The sequence below is a fragment of the Engystomops pustulosus genome, chromosome 1 (genome assembly GCF_040894005.1).
Source record: "Engystomops pustulosus chromosome 1, aEngPut4.maternal, whole genome shotgun sequence".
In the NCBI taxonomy this organism is placed as follows: Eukaryota; Metazoa; Chordata; class Amphibia; order Anura; family Leptodactylidae; genus Engystomops; species Engystomops pustulosus.
In genome coordinates, this window is record NC_092411.1 from 119,144,404 (window position 1) to 119,164,168 (window position 19,765).

A 19,765-nucleotide genomic window follows, 5' to 3' on the forward strand; every position below is an offset into this window, starting at 1 on the left:
TCTGGCGCTAATAACTTTTTCATACTTTGGTATACAGAGCTATGGGTGGTGTAATTTTTTTTGCGACTTTTTTTGACGTTTTAATGCTTCTATTTTTAGGCTGTACGACCTTTTTGATCACTTTTTATTGAATTTTTTTTATATTTTTCAAAATGGCAAAAAAGTGCCATTTTCGACTTTAGGCGCTATTCTCCATCATGAGGTTAAACGCAGTGAAAAAATGATAAATTATAAAATTTATATTTTGATTGGGCATGTTCAGACGCTGTGATACCTAATGTGTTTAAGATTTTTACTGTTAATTTATATTTGTATGACTTCTAGGGAAAGGGGGGTGATTTGGATTTTAATGTTTTTTAATATAATTTTTTTTTTCCTTTTTTTCAGACTCCCTAGGATACTTTAACCCTAGGTTGATCGTATCATATACTGCCATATTACAGTAAGGCAGTATATGGGGATTTTGCACACCATCTATTACAATGTGCAAATTGCACATTGTAATAGCCTAAAACATGATAGCCTCGGATCTTTGTGTGACCTGAGGCTGTCATGGCAACAGATCTCCGCTCCCCGATGACGTCACGGGGAACGGCAATCGGCGCAAAGATGGCGGCGCCGATGCGCTGCTGGCTCTTTACTGCCTCTGGAAGCTTTGCCAGCAGCGATCAAAGGGTTAACACCCGCGATCAGTGCTAGCACCGATCACGGGTGTTAGAGACGGGCGTTTTCTTCATTGTGAAGCAAACGCCCATTGAGTATGAAGAGGGTACGTCTTATTGCGCTAGGGGGTTAAACAATTCAGCACAAGAAGAAATAGGATAAGTAAGTAAAAGCACAAAGAGTAAGTCTATCTGCGACTATTGTGCACGTTCAATATACTGTATATCACCGCAGTATGAGTGAGATGGGTGGCCGCTCTGCTCCTATGGTACCAATCTCCACCCGACTGAAACAGGAAGTAAACATTATCCTGTTTTGTACACTCCCCTTTATTGTACAGGGCCATAACCTAACATTCATCTTCTCCTGTAGAGCCAGGTACAGGCGGTCCCCGAGTTAAGTACAAGATAGGTTCTTTAGGTTTGTTTTTAAAGGGGTATTCTCACGGAGACAAGTTTCTGATATGTACTCAGGATAACAAAATAACACGTTCTCTAATTCACTGTTGTTAACAAAAATGCAGCATTTCACAGATATTCCCCTAGACACGACCAAGTAACTTCTCACTTAAGGTCGGCAGCCATCTTGGATTTTTGTGTGAGATCGTGCTGCTGAGATCATGGTCTGTCTCTGCTGTGAGGCTGTTGCTTTGCCCCCTGCACGGAGCTCACGCTGCAGCACACTGAGACACAGACTCTTCCTGCCAGGAGATCATGAGAAGAGAGAGGGGCTGCAAACTACAAGCTATAAAGAGATACTCATCTCATGCATCTCTGATCTGTCTCCTCTCTCTGTGTCAGTGTGTGAGTACAATATCAGAAGCCGGATGAAAGTGTATATACACCTGTACCCTGATAATGTAACCACATTGTCACCCCACAGAACTAGATGGGTCATAATGTGTTTGCTTAGAGAGTCCCCGCCCACACCCTGGATTGAGCAGCCGAGGGAGAGATGAGAGCTAAAACGGCAATAAAACTGAGTAACATTGTAAAGTGAGGGGCTAAAATGATCTTTATTGTGTTAACATCACTAGGGATTGAAATGTGAGAATGTTAAGTTGAATTTGTATGTAAGTTGAAACGGTATATTTTATAATTGTAGCTCCAGAGACAATTGGATTTTGAAGTTTTTTTTCTGTAATGGGAACAATTCTTATCAATAAAACTTCATTACAGACACCATAGAGCTGATCATTGCATTAAATCATCCAGAGAGCTTAATTAGAGGTCACATCTGGCAGAGAGGTCCATCTGTAACTAGGGGTCATCTGTAAGTCAGGTGTCCTTAAGTAGGGGACGGCCTGTAATTGGTTGTTACAGCACACAGAGCACATTGGAATATTGTATATGTGGAACCAGGGGTTGAACCCAACCATTTTTTTTTGTTAGCCAATACAATGTTACACAAGACAGCACTTAAGCAGGTTTTTCTGGTTTATTTTGTGGGTTGGTGTGACTGCTTATTTGTGGGGTGATGTGTGTCTGTTTCATATTTTTCATGTTTATGCTGTTAGAGCAAGCATTAACATGTATAACACTAGTAGCTTAGACATTCTTGAGATCTAAAATCATGTTACCACATGAAATGCCAAACTGTGACCTAGACCTTGTTTCACCCAGAGACTTTCCTTTATGAAGCAAACAGAAAAGGAGACCCTTTTATTTACTCCATCACTCATAAGTGCTCTTGCCATATTATATTTACTAGTTATGGTTATAATGTGGGTGCTAACAGTGGATGTTCATGTTATTAGTCTTGGGAAGTCAACCAGCAGTTGTGAAGACATAAAATTTCAGACCATGTTAGTTTGCATCCCTGGAGAGCGTTGTAACCTTTTGTATGTGTTAGTAGCTACAGGACTTAGTTGTGGCACACTCTGCTGTACTACGTAAACAGAAGACTGCTCAGAGCAATGGGGAGGATAGAATGAAAAATACTAGAACAGGGCCATTTGTCCAAGAAGTTATTAGAAAATGTACTCATTGGCATTTTCCATGATTCTATCAAGTACTAGAATTTCTCAGACATTTGTTTATAGTATAGGCTAAATGCTGATCATGCAGTTGTGGGGAACATAAACTAGATACATTGTGGGTGTGGGAGAAGCTTTCTCGTAGTTCTTATTGTCACATCATATTTTCTAGTGATGACAGAAATTTTTCTCTACAACTTTGTACTGATTATTTATGCTGTGTAGCAGCTGTTTGTTGAATCGCTACAGATTTTTTTTTTTTCTTCCTGCTTTTTTACTCTCTCCTAATAAAAATTAGAGTGACCTCTGTGCACTGGTTTTGAGGGAAATACTCCTGTGAGCATTTTTGAGGAGTAATACATTGATTGTAAAGCAAATTAATAACCTGTAACCAATGCCATAAAAGTTAAAAGGTCAAAACCATTGCTCAAAACAGGTTCTAGGCATAAATGCCATATTGTCCAGCTCTTGGGCCCGTACATATTTTGGGAACAGTGCTCCACAATTCCTGTGTTTTTAATGGAGAAGTGACCATTTTCCAGCTACCTCTGATTATCCGCAGGATTCATGTTCTTATTTATGTGGGGGTGCGGTGTCATGCACACATCAATGGTCTGTGCTTTGACGTGCAGTGCAGCTGTATTGTACATATATGGTCTATACATACAATTATTAATATGTAACCCTGCTAACCCCACAGCCTCTAACAGATATACCTGATATACCTGCTCACCCATGCCTCCAGCAGCCACCCTGAGCTATAAGGCCACCATCTCAGGCATAGTCCCAACCTCTCACTGACTCAATGCCCTCCACTTCCAGGGGACTATAGGGTCACAGCTCACAGAGTGGCAGCCGCAGCCTCTTCACATGCAACTGCCCACCGCAGCCCCAGCTATAGTATAGTACAGAGAATGAAAATAGCCATTGCACGTTTCTTTACTGTGTTATTGACTGCTAGTAGGAACTGACAAAGGAAGGCTTATTGCCTGCAGTAACTGTGCCGAAAGCTTGATGAGCTCAGCCTTTACATAAGGGTTCACTGGATGTTAAATAAAAATGAGATTTAAGGCACAAAGTGAAGCCTTGACATTTGTGGAGGCGGCTTTGTGAATTATCTAACGTAACCACTAGTACTTTCACATGACTTCATTTTGGAAAGCGTCCAGATGGCGCTGCAGGATGATGCATCATAATAGCACCGAGATTAGCAAGTTGCATAGTGTCACTTTGTTACTGGCCTATTCTTAGAACCACGCATGGCTCTAAATACATCTATGACAAGTAATCCATGTCATATTTGTAAATATTTGTATTTTATGGGGTTCCCACTTCCACATCTTTCAGCTGAGAGGTGGATACAATTGTCTCCAACCTTAGACAAGGCTCTGTGAACTGCATATCTTCAGCTCCCAGCTTACATTGTAGCGAACTACCAGGAATATCTGTGCAGCTGCCTCTGATGTAATAAGGATTTTACATGTTTTCCTCAAATTAACGTGGTTAAGCCGGGTTAAGGGTGGTGGAGGCCCCTGGGCGTAAAGCGATGGGAGCCCTCCCCACAAATTTATTTAAATAACATAAATGTTGCTAGTAATTTATACATACAGCTCCTCCAGGAATGAATAATAATAAAAAATATATATATATTTCTATTCCCCCAAGAATGAATCTTTATACAGCTCCCCCAAGATTGAATGTGTGTGTATATGTGTGTGTATATATATATATATATATATATATATATATATATATATATATATATATATATATATATATATAGCTCTTCTATCAGTCAGCCGTCTTGCACAGGCATTGTGATGTCCCTGACATCTTAGGCACTCCTCTGCCTATGTCAGAGCAGGGAGCGTATTTTTGCCTCGCTCTGCCATAGACACAAGTATGAGGGGGGAGGAAATCTGCCCCTGGTCCTATGCAGAAAAACCAAGGAGTCAAACCGGATTCAATCCCTGCACATATAATGGGCAATTTGGCTGTCTTGCAACCACACTATAATCTACCATTGATTGATAGGGCCTCTTTAGGAGAATAGTGGTACAGGCCCTGATGTGCACACCCCTGGAGAGGTGAAGATTTAAAATATGTGGCTTTATTGAAGAATGGAATCACAGCAACTTGGCCACAAAATGGCATATCACACAAAGTGTTGGCAAACCTCCTCCGACATTCACATCGGCTTAATTTTGCAGTGGGAGCTCCATGGCATGGCTTTCCATAACTGAGCTGCTGCACACAAGCCATTCAGAAACTATCTGAGTGCTAAGTTTTTGAGTGGTTTTTGCTGGAGAGGTCATGTTCTGGGATTTTTTAATGTTGACCTAGGCCTTATTTATTTCAGTACAGGGATATTTTAATGCTCTAGCGTATTTAGATACACTGAATTTTTGGGAACGGAATCGATTTTTGATCAGTATATGAGGTCAATGATGAGATTATTCTCAACCCAGGGCCCAGCATTTGTTTGTTTTCTGGAAAGTAGATCATTTTAACAATGTTTAGTCAGACCATATGACTTTTAATAGCTCAAAGGGTTTCTTACAAGTCTTGACTCTATCTTCGTTTCCTACTCTTATTACTGTGTACTTTGCTTGGCTTCTCGAAAGTAGAACAATTGGACAAGTTAACCTGTGTGTTTGTTCTGTGGTTATGGTGACACTTGCTGCTGCTGAAAGGTTAAAACAATGTCACACAAAGAACTTGGGAGCTGACAATTGGAGGGCAAGTGCTGGGGGGCCGCACTTAGTGACTCCATCCATCAAGCTCCAGAATCTTTTGTTCATGTGCACAATCTGTTATATCCTTATGCTCTGTACAGACCAGTGTAAAAGCTTCTTTGAAAGTCAGTTATGCTTCTCCTTTCAGTCCCATCTTGGTTTGGCCTTCTCTTATTCTGGCCTGTGTGTGACAAATATTACTAAATTCTTAAGAGCGGTTGGAAAAGAATGATACAGTCTAGTGAGGAAATGGTGAGTACTGAGATCACTACTGCAGGCTTAGAGCTTTGTGTGAAAGGGTTCACATACATTCTTTATAAGCATAGACTGGATTAATGAGTTGTGGAGATCCTTTCAAGTGAATCTGTCCATGTGAATTGGGTGGATGCATGAAGATGCTTCGCTGAACAATGTATAGCGTATAAAAGGTTAATAATAGGACTGATACTTGTCTGCCATGTACACCATGTGTTCTCACGAATTATATGATATGAAAGAATGGAATAATTGGGCTTCCTTGTCACTAGACAAACAGAAATGGAACATGAAGTTGTGCTACCTTTTTTCTTTGTAAAATAAAATTAAATGGGGGGGGAAAGTTGGTTGATTGTGCACATAGAGAAGGAGCAAATGGCATTGTTAAAGGCTTGGGGACAGGAAAGCATGAGCTGTGAGGACAAGGATAGAAGCAGAGGTAGAAACCTTAATGTTGCCTTCATTCACCGTATTGTTCTGAACACGTTAGGGTGGGATTGTAGTAGCTAGGACTAAACTGAACTTTTAAATCAATTACATTTGGATATGTAAATAACTTTCCTACCACACGGTCTTTGTTTCTAGTCATGGTATTGTTCATGAGTATTGTCCATGTTCATATTAAAGTATATCAGCAGGTATCTAGAAAGGATAAAGCTTGGCAAAGAGTTTTCCCCTGGACTTTACAGCGACACACTTTGCCCCCCCATGCACTTGTACTTGGGGTACATTCAGACGCCCGTCTGTGAGGATGTATATGGCGGTACAGTTCCACATTCTCCATCTTTCTCCATGTGTGTGGCCGTGTGCCACAGTTCTCTATGGAGGGGTCACCTCCTCTCCAGCGCACAGCGGTATGCCCTCCCAGCTGCGGCTGTGGCTGTGTAAATGTACCCTTACCCTGGTAAACTTTCCCTGCCTACCTGGAGGAGCCTCTGGTTATATTGTCCTTGGGCCTTTTTTTAAGATTTTTCATTTATTTGTTAAGATTGATGTTAAGTGTGATGGACACACTTCAAATGATTTGCATATAAGTTTACAAACGGATTTTGTAACATTGTTGCCATGAAAATGAACCATTTAGGGATAAAACGATGCTTTTTAATCATTTTTAATGTAGAATTTATATAGGGTGGATTCATTTGCTTGTCTCTTTTTAGTTCTTTGTTTTTACCTCCTTAATATTCTTTAAAATGTAATAATGGTACCAGAACTTCTAAAATAGCTGTGTGCAACCCACGGCCTGCAAAGCCTTCCGCTCCAGGCCACGTTTTGCGGCAAGGCAGAGACCAGTGAATGCTTCCATCACTGAAAATAAGTCTGCTCTGGGGGTCTTTACTACTATGTGTCTACTCTGAGGTTCTCCACTATTACCATTTGTTGGCTCTGGAGACTGCAGTAGTTATTGTCTAAATTCAATATTTGGTTTCTGGGGTGGTATTAGGTGCTGTATGTAGTATTTATAATTTATGTGGTAGCATTCTGTTCTGTACTGTGGTAACATACCGTAGTTGGTTCGTCCATGATTCTTGTTACTAATGCGGCCACAAACCAATAAAGGTTGTGTATTCCTGATCTAAAAGAACCTGTGTAATATTGATATGGTTTTATTTGCCGGCCCTCTGTCCATTGAAAAGGTTTAACACAAAATGCAGTAGGGCACATTGTTAATGTAGACTTCTCTTTTTTTGTTATGACTGAATTAAGAAATGTCTAGGTAACCAGAATGACCTTGAGTTTACTATGCAGACATTCTTGTAGGCCGTACTGGTCAGTCATTTACTACATTAACTTTACATAGGATTTGTTAGAGCTGTGTGTTACTTCCGCATAGTGTAGTTCAGATCTTGTGATGTTGAAGGTAAGCCTTTGTCGTCTTTTTCAGTGTACAGCTAGATACAGGTGATGAGGTAACATGTGGTATTGCGTGTAGGCCACCATGAGGCTGCTCGCCTGTATTTGTACAGACATAATTTGTAGTGTAAAGTTGACACCTAGCAACATGGTTCTGTTCCCCTTTTGCTGTGTATTTGTTACTGTGGTACATGGATGTTAATGGGAATCTTTCAGTACAATAATGCATCATGGCTTCCTGAACAGCAATGAGCCAATAACTGGCAGCGGCCAAATTGCATCTGTTTGACATTCGTTTTTCACAGAACTTTATGAACTATAGTCCGAGTGACCCGTGAAAAAGGGCTCTGAATAGGCGATAGGCACCTACTTGCTGCAGCCATGTCGTATCATCATATGCACAAGGCCGTTTTTCACTGGCGTGCCACCGACCTAACTGAGGAGATAATCATTTTAAACCAGGTTTCAATTCAATTTTTTCAAGGCCAAAAATCATGAGGCTTAACATCACAAAGTGTCGCTAACTGCATAGCTGTGGCTGTAATATGTTTTGTTTCTGCCATACAGTACTTGCGATAGATGTGTGTTTTATTACAATCTGTTAGTGAACTGCACCCTTTCATTGTCTCCTACAAATAAATGGAGGGGATCTGGCTTCTAGGTCACACAGGTCGTATATTGGTTATCTGCAACCCAGAAAATGATGCAAAAATCTTTGGTTGTCTTGCATGACATGTTGTATACAGGAGTGTTCCCTGAACCTGATACTATTAGTGCTCTTCATCAGCGGCTATTGTATGGTATCATGTTCTGCACGTCACTCCAGTGACTCCCTATCCATTGTCTGCAGACTGACACAGCATTTCACTTCAAATGTCAAACATGTTTGTTTTTTCACATCCCGGAGCTGCTGTCTTATGGTGGTTAAGAGATGACAAATAACAATTTAATATAGTGTGCAGTATTCGCAGCAAGTATTAGAAATGAGATAATATGGGTGTGAGTGGAGTAGATGTATTGTGGATTCGGATGAGCGGTGATGCATTCTTTAACATTATTTCCCACCCCTACAATAGTCAAAAACTTTATTAATGGGTGGTCTAAACTATTTTTCTTATGCCTTGTAGTTTTACAATCAAGACCCACTCCAGACATGGGGGAGGTTATTTCTCCATGTCACCCATGCTTGCTGCAATTACACTAAGATGTTGTCTTCACCTTTCCTGAACCATATGGCTGATGCTGTGGGGAGAAAATAGGAGGAGATGCTTGGCATTCCTTACCATTTGTGAACACCTTGGGTTTACTGTTGGGTCCTTACTTGTTTTCTTTAATTGTAGCCCGCTTACATGTGATGGTAGGCATTTCAAGCTAGGTACACCATGATCTTGTCCATTGAATAGTTAAAAAAAAAAAAAAAAAAGTTAAATATATAAATTAAAATATATCCTGATTGCTTCTCCATACAAGTTTATCTGAACAGTCTCTGGACTTTTTTTTGGTCTAGCTGGACTTTGGAATTTATGGTCCTTCAGGTGACGGTCCTTATCATTCTAGTGTGTTTTGTTTATTACAGCAAGTCCTTCTTACTGGCTTGAATAGCTTCTAAAAGGAGCGAAGGACCTGGAAGGGTACCTTCCAGGTCCTTCGCTCCTTTTAGTGTGTCTACTAGACATGTGTCTCTGATGATGCAAGTTTCATTAACTACCATGCATAAATTCTTATATGCCCTATATTACAATATTACAAGCACTTGATAGTGACAGCTGTCAAATGGACATTTCACAGTGACTGACACATTCCTGTAAAAGCGACAAAGCTCTTTGACTGCTGCCACATAGGAAATCATGAGCTCTGGCTTATATCTGCTTTTAGTTCCCTTTTGTAACAGATTGAAGAGGAAAACCCTGTCTGCTTAGTAAACACAAGCCGTGATATAGCTCCTGCATTATAAGTGCTTGGGAATAACCTTATTGTGGTTGGCGCTGAACCAATAGATGTGTATTGCAAACTTATCTCTGCGCTCTTGCACTTTATCTGTTTGCAGCAACTGCAAGCACCCTCCTTATCTGTAGTGAATTCCGGCCGTATGTTCTTACCCTCTTAAATGAAGTGGTGGCTAATAGAGGCTCCAGCTAGATCATTGTGGAGAGGGTCAAGTAGATAACAGCAAGGTTACCAACCAAGGGACTTTTGAAGAATTTTACTCGGATAAACACCTTGGGTTATGGAGGTGTGAAAAACCATCCAAGATTTAAATGCAGCATAACTCACCTTTTTATTACATTTTACACATTCGATAAATTTTGGTCAAACCACCATCACTCATCCAGTAAGTATGGGGGTCTCGACCCTCACGTGACAATTGGAAAAAAAAAGTTGGACATCGCCTGAGAGGGAACCCCAGGGGCATATTTAGAAGCAGATGAGTGCAGCTCATATACTGTTTTCATAGAGATAACTACGAATAGTAGAAACCGGATTTCTCACTGTGCTGCACTGTTTCTCTTCCACTTCTCTATAGGAGTTAGGTAAATGGTGCTTAATAGCTGTGTTTCATAACTGGCTACCACCTGGTTTCCTAGCGTCTAGAGAAGTCATTTTACTTTTGGAAGTTACAGAAATTTACAGTTAGCTTTGTTACACATGATTCCTTCTATCCTCTACGTGAATCAAGGAACTAAGTGGTCCGCTGAAAGAGCCACCCTTTTTTTTTTTTTTTTTTTTTTTTTTTTTTAATCTTGGCCATGTGAGTCGGATGTCATGCACCTCTGAGAAACCAAGAAAGGACTTTTCTCTTTTAGCAGAGCGTAGAATAATCCTTAAAATTGGCATTACTACATGTACTGGGAAAAGCCAAGCACTATCCACACTATTTATTTCTTTATTTGTGATACTATTTGGTCTCATTTATAATTAAAATTGTAAAAGTATTTACGGTAATATATTATTATAGGTCATTTTGTCAATAGAAAGCGTTCATCCTCCCAGCTTGGCAACACACTACCCTGTCTAAAATACTGCAAAAACATTGCTCCAGCCCACTTCCTCGGCCAATTCCTTAGCGGCAAACTGGATGCAATGTCATGATTCATATTAGTTCTTCAGTGGAAATTATCATGTCACTATCATAATAATTGTAATAATTCCTTTATTTATATAGCGCACACAGATTACGCAGCGCTACACAGAACTTGCCAAATCGGACAGAATCAGAATCTAAACAACCTACCAGTATGTTTTGGAGTGTGGAAGGAAACCAGAGGACAGGCGGAAACCCACGCAAACACAGAGAGAACATACAAACTCTTTGCATGAAAAAGTAGTTACAAATCTAAAGCCAACATCTGCTGTGTGAACTGCACTTCCCAGTGCTGGATCCTAAGATGTTTGGGGTCTTTGCATTCAATGATTATAGAATACTATGCGGTTGTTGAAATAGTCACCTTTTTGATCAGGCGTATTCTCATTTTTTCTGTGAGCAGAAGCTACAAGACTGTGGGAATTTTCATGCTGGGCCGTTTCGTCCTCCAAGCAAGACATTCGCCTCTTCTATATGCACAGTTCTTGACCTTTTATTCTGCTTTGAAACTCTGTAAATGTGGAGGACGGTGTGCTCTCAGTCAGCACCACAGATTTGCCAAAACTTTCATTTGCAGTGCCAAATGATTATTAGATGATAGTACACAATGGCGTATTATAAGGAATTCTTAGAATGTCGGCTCAGCGTTGGCTTCATTCACCCTGTGACCACTGCCTGTAACAATGCATCACTGTTCTGCTATGTTTTTATCACCTTGTTTTCCCATTTTGTTTTCTCACGTTTTATTATTTTCTTCTCTCCCAGTTAAATGGATGACAAAATACAGGACCCAAGTCTTGTCAGATCACTGAGACAACAATTTACACTCCAATACATACTATATAATAAAGGGATTTTAAATGCATTTTCCCATATTATGATGGCAATTAAGATAATGAGTGGGGCTCCGACCTTCGGGACCCCAGTGATTCTGGGATGCAGCGCTGTTTTGGCATTGGAGTAAACACTTTTCTATTGAGCTACATCTTCATCTTTATTCAGTTTCGTTTTTTTGCTGGTCTGGTTTCCATCATGTTGTGGGGACTGCGAGAAAATAGAACAGATTTTAATTTTTTTAAATTTTATATAGATAGTATTTTTTAATATATACAATATAATTCACTACATGAAGCACTGATTTAACAGATGTATCATAACAGCACTGTTTTTCTTTGTCGCCTGAATTGAGGTAGGACACCCACCAGTCATAAAATGGTGATGGTGATATCCTGGTGATATGCCTTGATTTTTTTTAAGCGGAAGTTTTAGTTAGCTCATTTTTGTGACTTTTTAAGTTACAATTGGATCTTTTCACATGAATGGCTTTTACAAAGGGATCATGTGACTGCATCCCTACTTCTGTCTGTTGCAGGCAAGAGATCTTGCAATATCTTCAGCAGATTCAGTTCTGATGGATCACTTAACCCTACTCTTGCACAGGTGATTGGTTGAATCTAATACTGATTAGGGAGTGGACTGATACCATAAAATTATATTGGGAGCGTTCTGGCAGACAGAAGAGTTCTGTCTGTATGTGAGTGGATTATTCTCTGTTCATAATATGGGAAGAAAATTAAATTGGCATCTGGATGCATAAAATAATATGTACATGGATATTTATTTGAAATGTTTTTTTTCAAAAATAAAACATATGAGATAATGCTTGTGTAGCAAATATCATATTGAAGATCCCTGGCCATAGGTGACAACATCTCACAGCAAAAAAAGACTACAGATTTAACATTTTACTCTTCCACTCCAATTCTGAAGAAGCAACATAGTATGGAGGGGGTCATACCATTTGTCCCCATTTTGTTAAACATTTCAGATCTTCTTGAGATCTATGTTTGTACAGAACTTTTTCATAAGGCACATGGACCTAACCACTCCAATCAAGGGACACTTGGACAATATATTTGACATACCATATACTCGAGTATAAGCTGAGGCACCTAATTTTAACACATACTTGAGTCAATAGATTTTCCCAGTTTAAGCTGAGGGTGGAAAATGCATTGATCACAGCCTTCCCCCAGTATAAAGCAAGCCAGTGCCTGCCACCCCCCGGTGTATAACCAGCCAGTGCCTGCCACCCCCCGGTGTATAACCAGCCAGTGCCTGCCACCCCCCGGTGTATAACCAGCCAGTGCCTGCCACCCCCCCGGTGTATAGCCAGCCAGTGCCTGCCACCCCCCCGGCGTATAGCACAGGGAGCCAAAGACTGTGTCAGAGCTGAAGATAGAAGAGGATCTGCGGGGGCGTCAGAAAGGTGAGTACTGAGTTAATTTTCAACACATTGTTTTGTGCTGAAAAACTTGGCTTATACTTGATTATATACGGTATCTGGAAACTAAGCTTGCTGTGCATGTCTGAGTTGCAGTAGTCTATAGAAATCCTGCTTTGAATAATTATTTTTAATAGGAGAAAGAGCCAACTCCTAATGAGGGTCCCTACCTTGTGTTCACCCTGTAACTGGGAAATTCAGTAGTATGGATGTGTACATTATAAATATGACTGGATAGTTAATAACACCCTGGGTGTATCTATATACTTGTGGATAGATGTGTAGGTGTGCCTGTAAAAGTGTCGGAATATAAATTTTCTAGGGTGTGAGCGAAAAACCATTGTATGCCTTCGCCAAATACTTTCTAGCTGGAGGAAAAAGATTAGAATATTTTCCAACTTCATCTATTTTTTTGTATTCCATTACCAAACATAGACAAAACTAGTGTACTTTCAGTCTCTGCTGGGCTTATATTTGTTGGTATTATTTATTTAATCATTTTAAGTCTAAGACCCTGCACACAAACCTGGTCACCCGTGGCCTGTAAAGACCCGTGGACCGTTATTTGCAGCCCCGCGTCATCTGCGTGTGAGGTCCGTTCATGTGCAGATGACGGTAGAAGAGAATGCCTGACCTGCAAATATGGGAAGGAATAGGGCCCGCTCTGTAATTTGTCAGCTCATATATACACGGCTGTGAAAAACACTGCAATGTGTGCATGTAGCCTTGAGCTGGGGAGGCACATGTCTATTCTTTCTATTCTTTCCTTCAGTCCCTTTCTTTTCTCTTTCCTTTTGTTTCCCTTCTTTTATTATATTCTTTCTCCCTTACTATTTCAACATTTGCTGTTTTTACAAAAACTTTAGTTTCTATTTATGCAACTTTAAGGCTTTTATGTGGCTGAGTGATGACCTATTCATTACCCTTTCACACTAGAATAATGTATTACTGTATCTATTTATATCTCGTACAGATAAAAAGAAAAATCCTGGAAATATAATGCTGCTATATATATTTCCAGGATTTTTTTTGTTTAATGTACTGCCAAGCTTCCATGTAGTTGTATGTTTCCAGTCTACGTGGCCATCTAACTGACTTGCTGCTCATGTGTTGATGCTGGAGATTTTTCTCATAACACAAGGAAAGCCTGCCTTTTATAACCCAATATGTTACCTGGTTTACCAGGGAATCTATTAATATACATCTATTTGTAGCCGTGCATGGATGGAACATTTCTGAAGTTGGCAGTGGTAATGAAAGGTTAGCACTTTGCCTATTTTGATAGTCGCTCTATATGGGTCTCCGACCAGTTGGTCAGGGAATAAGCATAAACTATCCCCTGTCAAAAAGAGGACATAAATATCGAGTCTGTCAATCAGAGCTAGAAATATCAGGATTATGATGTTGGATTATAACACATAATATCCTTTTGTTCTCATGGGATAGAAGGTCATAGAAGGGCATATATCTGTATGTGGCCATCTCTATGAAAACACATGTGTATGGAGGACCTTGCAGACAACATTTGTATGCTAAGCATTTTGACCTCTTCCATAATATAAAAGGGTTCCTTTAGAAACCGCAGTGTGATCTAAAATAATGATTTGCTCAATTACTGTGCAGCAAAGTTATGAGCCGATACTGGAGTGAAGGATTTTTAAATGCAAAATAATTTATCTTCAGAGTTGACTTTCAGTGTCTTCTAATCTGAAGAACGGTTAGTGTATTTCTAGGAATAATACTTGTTAAGTGCACAATATCGTTCTGTAGCATTACATATGTACATGATACTAATCCCGTTCTCGACAATATCCTGATTTAGCTATTTATAAGGACTTGCTCAACATAACCATAGTACTGACAAGTTGCATTGTAATGCAGAAAACCTGTATCAATAACTTGTTATTTTTATGTTTTTGTGTACCTTAAAGCTAAAAATGACTCACAACCGGCAGTCATTCATCCTTTTATACTCCCTTGCAATGGCATAAAGTATTTTTGCCCCAGGGTGTAGATCCCTGAAGCACATATGTAGAAATAAAAGGTGCCTAGCTCAGCAATGCTCATAAAGTCTCTTATCATATCAATCTTCATAACAAAATGTTATCAGCATTAATGCTGGTAAGATGAGAAATGTATAGTATGAAGCAATACATGCATATTTAGTCCACATTTATCAGATTCACTAAAAAAGGCAAGAATACCTTAATAATAATTCTTTATATAGCGCACACAGATTACTCAGCGCTGCACAGAGCTTGCCAAATCGGTCTCTGTCCCCAATGGGGCTCACAATCTAATCCACCTACCAATTTGTTTTTGGAGTGTGGGAGGAAACCGGAGGACTCGGAGGAAACCCAGGCAAACACGCAGAGAAAATACAAACACTTTGCAGATGCTGACCCTGGGACTTGAACCCAGGTCCCCACCTTGATAAGACACTAATATATTAATGGATAAGGAACTATTACTATATCCTTCTGTTAATAATTCTGTCTAAAATCTCTTTTTAATCTTTATTCTCAAGTGTCCTTCCAATTTAAATTGGATGGGGACAGTCTGTCGGAAATAAATCCTTTAACCTAGGTTTTGTCCACCAAGGAGATCAGTACAACTTGTGGTGACATAAATAACTTACGTTTGGACGAACAAGTAACCTGTGTTTAGTGTTTATAACTGTCCATATGCGAATGGAGCCAAACAATTAGGTTGGTGACACACGTAGCATTTAGTTGGTGTTATTTCATTGCGTTTTCGATTCGTATCTGAAATGCAGGATCTTTTGATTCCTTGGACTTTTTATTTAGTGTCTTAATGTTGCCTTTTGTCCATTTCTTTTTCTAAGGCCTGCGTTTGGGAGGTGCGCTTTTCAAAGTGGTTGTGGTTTTTGAAAATGGCTGCATTTTGAAACACGATGATCGATGAAGGCTTCTTCTGTTTCTTTATCTGTAGATACTTGAGGTCATCATTGTCATCGTTTTCTCTTGTTTTTGGAGTTTGGGATTAGGCCAGTTCACATCTGATCTCCCCCGTTGGAATCCTGGTCTTGCAAAGTATGCACAAAAAGGTGCAAACCCAGCCTTGGATATATAGTTTCTGAGATCTGTTTTCTAGATTTTGTACAGGTGTGTGATATCCATAGCTCCCAATCCCAGTGTCAGATCTAATCTATGCTCTATTGACACGATATCTGACAGTATCCAGCTCTGCTGTTGTCAGCAGCTTTAGAAAGTGTTATTGACGGGTGATCTTGAGAACAGGAAGGTGTAGGTTCGCTCCCCTGCACGTAACTGGGTTTAATCTCTGCCTGTGGCTCACATGCCGCTGCAGTTAATAAACAGCTAGGGAGTGTGAGCGAATGTGACACTGTAATGGCATGTACTCAGCCAAAGGCAAGGAGCCGCTGTACAGGAATGTCCTGCATTTCCACCAGCTGTTTTCTAAGATCTGCAGCCTGAGCCAAATAGGAAGTCACCTGTGCTCTGTCCACTCAGATCACTCTGGAGGTGGAAGCAGCGCTTCCCTGGCTTCTACTTGACTCCGTCTGTCATCATCTGTGCAGAGCCCAGCAAAGTTTTGGATGTGGGATGCCTCTCGGCTAAACTTAGTAGCAAACTGGAGCTTCTGCTGTGTATTTAAGATCTTCATTCGCGGTGTCCCTTGGAGTCATGTTGCACCTTACTGGTAATGCTCTATTTCTTACCCATATCAAGTGACCACAGCCGCTACAGGTAAGAGTTCGGAGAAAATTAAGTCTTGAACTGCATGAATTGTTACTTTGGTAAAAGTTGCTTCGTAACTTTGTGGTTATTGTTGCCATAAGTATTGGGGCATTATGTTATGGCACTGTCTGCAGCTGGCTTTACAGTATCTAGTGCATATACAGAAATGATAGAATTCTGCGTCTGAGTGTTGGCGACATCTGAATTTGTCTTCTGTCTGTGGGCTACATAGTCTGACACTGAGAATAAATAACACTAAGATTTAGAGTTCAATCGTCCGCATCTATATTGTGATATCTTACTTGTGTGCTGCTAAAGTATTTTGTAGTTTGGTTGTAGCTGTTCATTGATGATGATTGCAGCATGAGTAAGGTACATTTGGTGTTGCTTTGTTGGATAAAAGGAACAGTAACAAAGAATTATACACTTTTGCAGTGTATGTTAAAATGAAACATAAAGGCTATTATACAAGGTAATGGTGTATGGGATATGGATTGCAGTGATTAGTCCTGAATGAACTATGTGCACTGGAAAACGTTCTCCTTCACACGTAGAAGATCCTGTTCATGCTCAATCTCTCAGGACAGTGTGTAAATAAGGCAGAACATTGGATATAATGGTTTCACATAGGTATGCATCTTCACATAGGGACAGATTTTTTTTTTTTTTTTTATTGTGAAAAAGTATTACACTGTACTAATATGTGATAGACCTTGGTGTCCTCTGTATGACAGATGCAGTATGGTGTTGTAGTTACCGTTTAATACTTCAGCCACACATCTTCTCAATATAGGCATTTTCCCCTTTAGGAAGTACATGCTGGATTTATTGCCCTTGACACTAGTTCCCATGCACAAGTACATGACACCTTTGTTCTGTGTGGTTATCACAGACCATGAGGCATCTCATGCTGATGCTAGAATGTGTGATCCCTCCACTACAACAAATGCTTGTCTTGTTTTCTACATTTATACACACATTATAACTTTCAATGTACCGTATATACTCGAGTATAAGCCGACCCGAGTATAAGCCGAGGTACCTAGTTTTACCACCAAAAACTGGAAAAACCAATTGACTTGAGTATAAGCCGAGGGTGGGAAATGCATTGGTCACAGCCTCCCAGTATATAGCTGCCAGCCCCCTTCAGTATATAGCCGGCCAGCCCCTTCCTCTATATAGCCGGCCAGCCCCCTTCAGTATATAGCCGGCCAGCCCCTTCCTCTATATAGCCGGCCAGCCCCTTCCTCTATATAGCCGGCCAGCCCCTTCCTCTATATAGCCGGCCAGCCCCTTCCTCTATATAGCCGGCCAGCCCCCTGTTGCCGGTAAAAAAATAATAAACTTACTACTCACCATTCTGACGGCCCGGACAGCTCCTCTCCATCTTCATCTTCATGCCGCAGGTCCGCGGGAGCACAGAGCTCCCGCGGACCTGCGGCATGAAGATGAAGAGGAGCTGACGTCACAGTTGAGTGCCGGACCGGCCGTGCGCACGGAGCTGTCGCGGCCCCGAGGCGGCATGAAGGCAGAAGAGGCGCGGCCACGGAACTCCCGCGGACCTGCGACATGAAGATGAAGAGGAGCTGTCCGGGCCGTCGGAATGGTGAGTAGTAACTTTATTATTTTTGTATACCCGAGTATAAGCCGAGTGTTTCATTTTTAGCACAAAAGTTGTGCTAAAAAAACTCTGCTTATACTCGAGTATATACGGTACTTTCACCATTTATCCTCATCTATACTGTTATATCCCACAATCTTTTTCATTGACCCTCTCTGAATAATTGGACATCCATCTCCCTTTCTAGACCTTGACCTACTAGGTTTAACTAAAGTAGCCATACACCGTTTGTAGCAGTCACTTGGCCACTCATTGGACCAGCAGCTATTGGTTTTTTTTTTTCCTTCCACAGTCACATTTGGTTTTACAGAGTATGCTTCTCTGTGGGGAAACTAAATACTTTTATTTAAAACTATTATTAAAAAGAATTTCTCTTATCCATCATTGTTTCCTTTCCGTGGCTGTAATGTTAATACGTCGGTTTGTAAACTTTATGTGCACCTGATGTGAGTTCAATGAAAGTGAGTCCTGCATAGTAAATTTGACTTGCTTTGCCCTGCCTCCTTGTTCCTGATCTCACTGCTAGGGCATGCTACTGTGTGGAACATGGAGAGGGAGCTCTGTTACATCATTGGGCACTTCATTTCATGTGACCAGGGTGATGTCATCTAAGCTCCCATTACATTTGCAACATCTACCCCATGATCACTTGCCTCCATGGAGGATGGGGAGGAGTATAAGTCCATGGAGGCATTCTTTGATTTAATGTGATTAAATATATACATGGTATAGATGTTGAAAATGTAACAGGACCTTAGATGGCATCACCCTGGTCACATGACATTAAATGTTGAGTCATGGAGAGGGTCTGGCTGGGCATAAGACACCCTTCTCCAGTGTCACATAATAATATAAGAGGAAGTTGATTTATGGTTATGAGGGAAAACATTTTTAGCTTAAAAGAAGGGTTTCTAGGGAACCTGTCACTAGCCGTATTTGTGAAAATGTGGTGACAGGTTCCCTTTAAGTCACTTCCCTTAAAGAACTGGGTGTTTTTGATTTGGCTTGGGACCTTTTAGGTCTTCAGTTATTTTCTTCAGTTATTGTGAGACAAGCCAGATGAGGATGACTACACAAAACAAGTCTTTCCATTATACCTTACCTCTGTAAAGACAGACGCCTGTTCTGTGTGTTCAGTGAATAACTTAAGGAAATAACTGAAGACCTAACAGAGATGTGAACTTTGCTCCCAAGTTGTGGACTCTACAAAGCCATTGCATGTAATGTTATGTACCGATATACTCGTGTATTCGGATCCTCTTCAGGTTTTTCTTCTCCTCATCGGGAAGTTCCACTGCTCTTCGGGTTCCCTCGCAATGCCGGCGGCTCACAAACGATGATGTCGGCAACTGGCTGACATCCTTCTGTGTGCCGGCCGAGTTCGAAGACCCGAAGAGGAGCGGAAGAATCCGAAGAGGACCGAAGGACCTGAGGCAGAACCAGAGCATCTGAGTACAGGGTTATTTTTTTCTCCTACTACAGGGGCTGGGCAGGCTGTATACTACGGGGGCTGGGCGGGCGGTATACTGGGAGACTGACCAAAGCATTTCCCACCCTTGGCTTATAGTCGAGTC

The 19,765-nt window shown here is 40.7% G+C and overlaps 1 protein-coding gene across 4 annotated transcripts in view; it reads left to right on the top strand.

The window, feature by feature from the left end:
• Window positions 1-19,765, top strand: part of KANK1 (KN motif and ankyrin repeat domains 1) — a 124,829-nt gene that overhangs the window by 31,231 nt on the left and 73,833 nt on the right. The window contains exon 1 of one of the 4 annotated variants that reach the window (XM_072151578.1): window positions 16,254-16,579. The exons of the other annotated variants lie outside the window; for them this stretch is intronic. The gene's annotated coding sequence lies outside the window, so the exon portion shown is untranslated. Of the gene's footprint in view, window positions 1-16,253; window positions 16,580-19,765 lie in introns of those variants that run through there. 4 annotated transcript variants of the gene reach the window in all.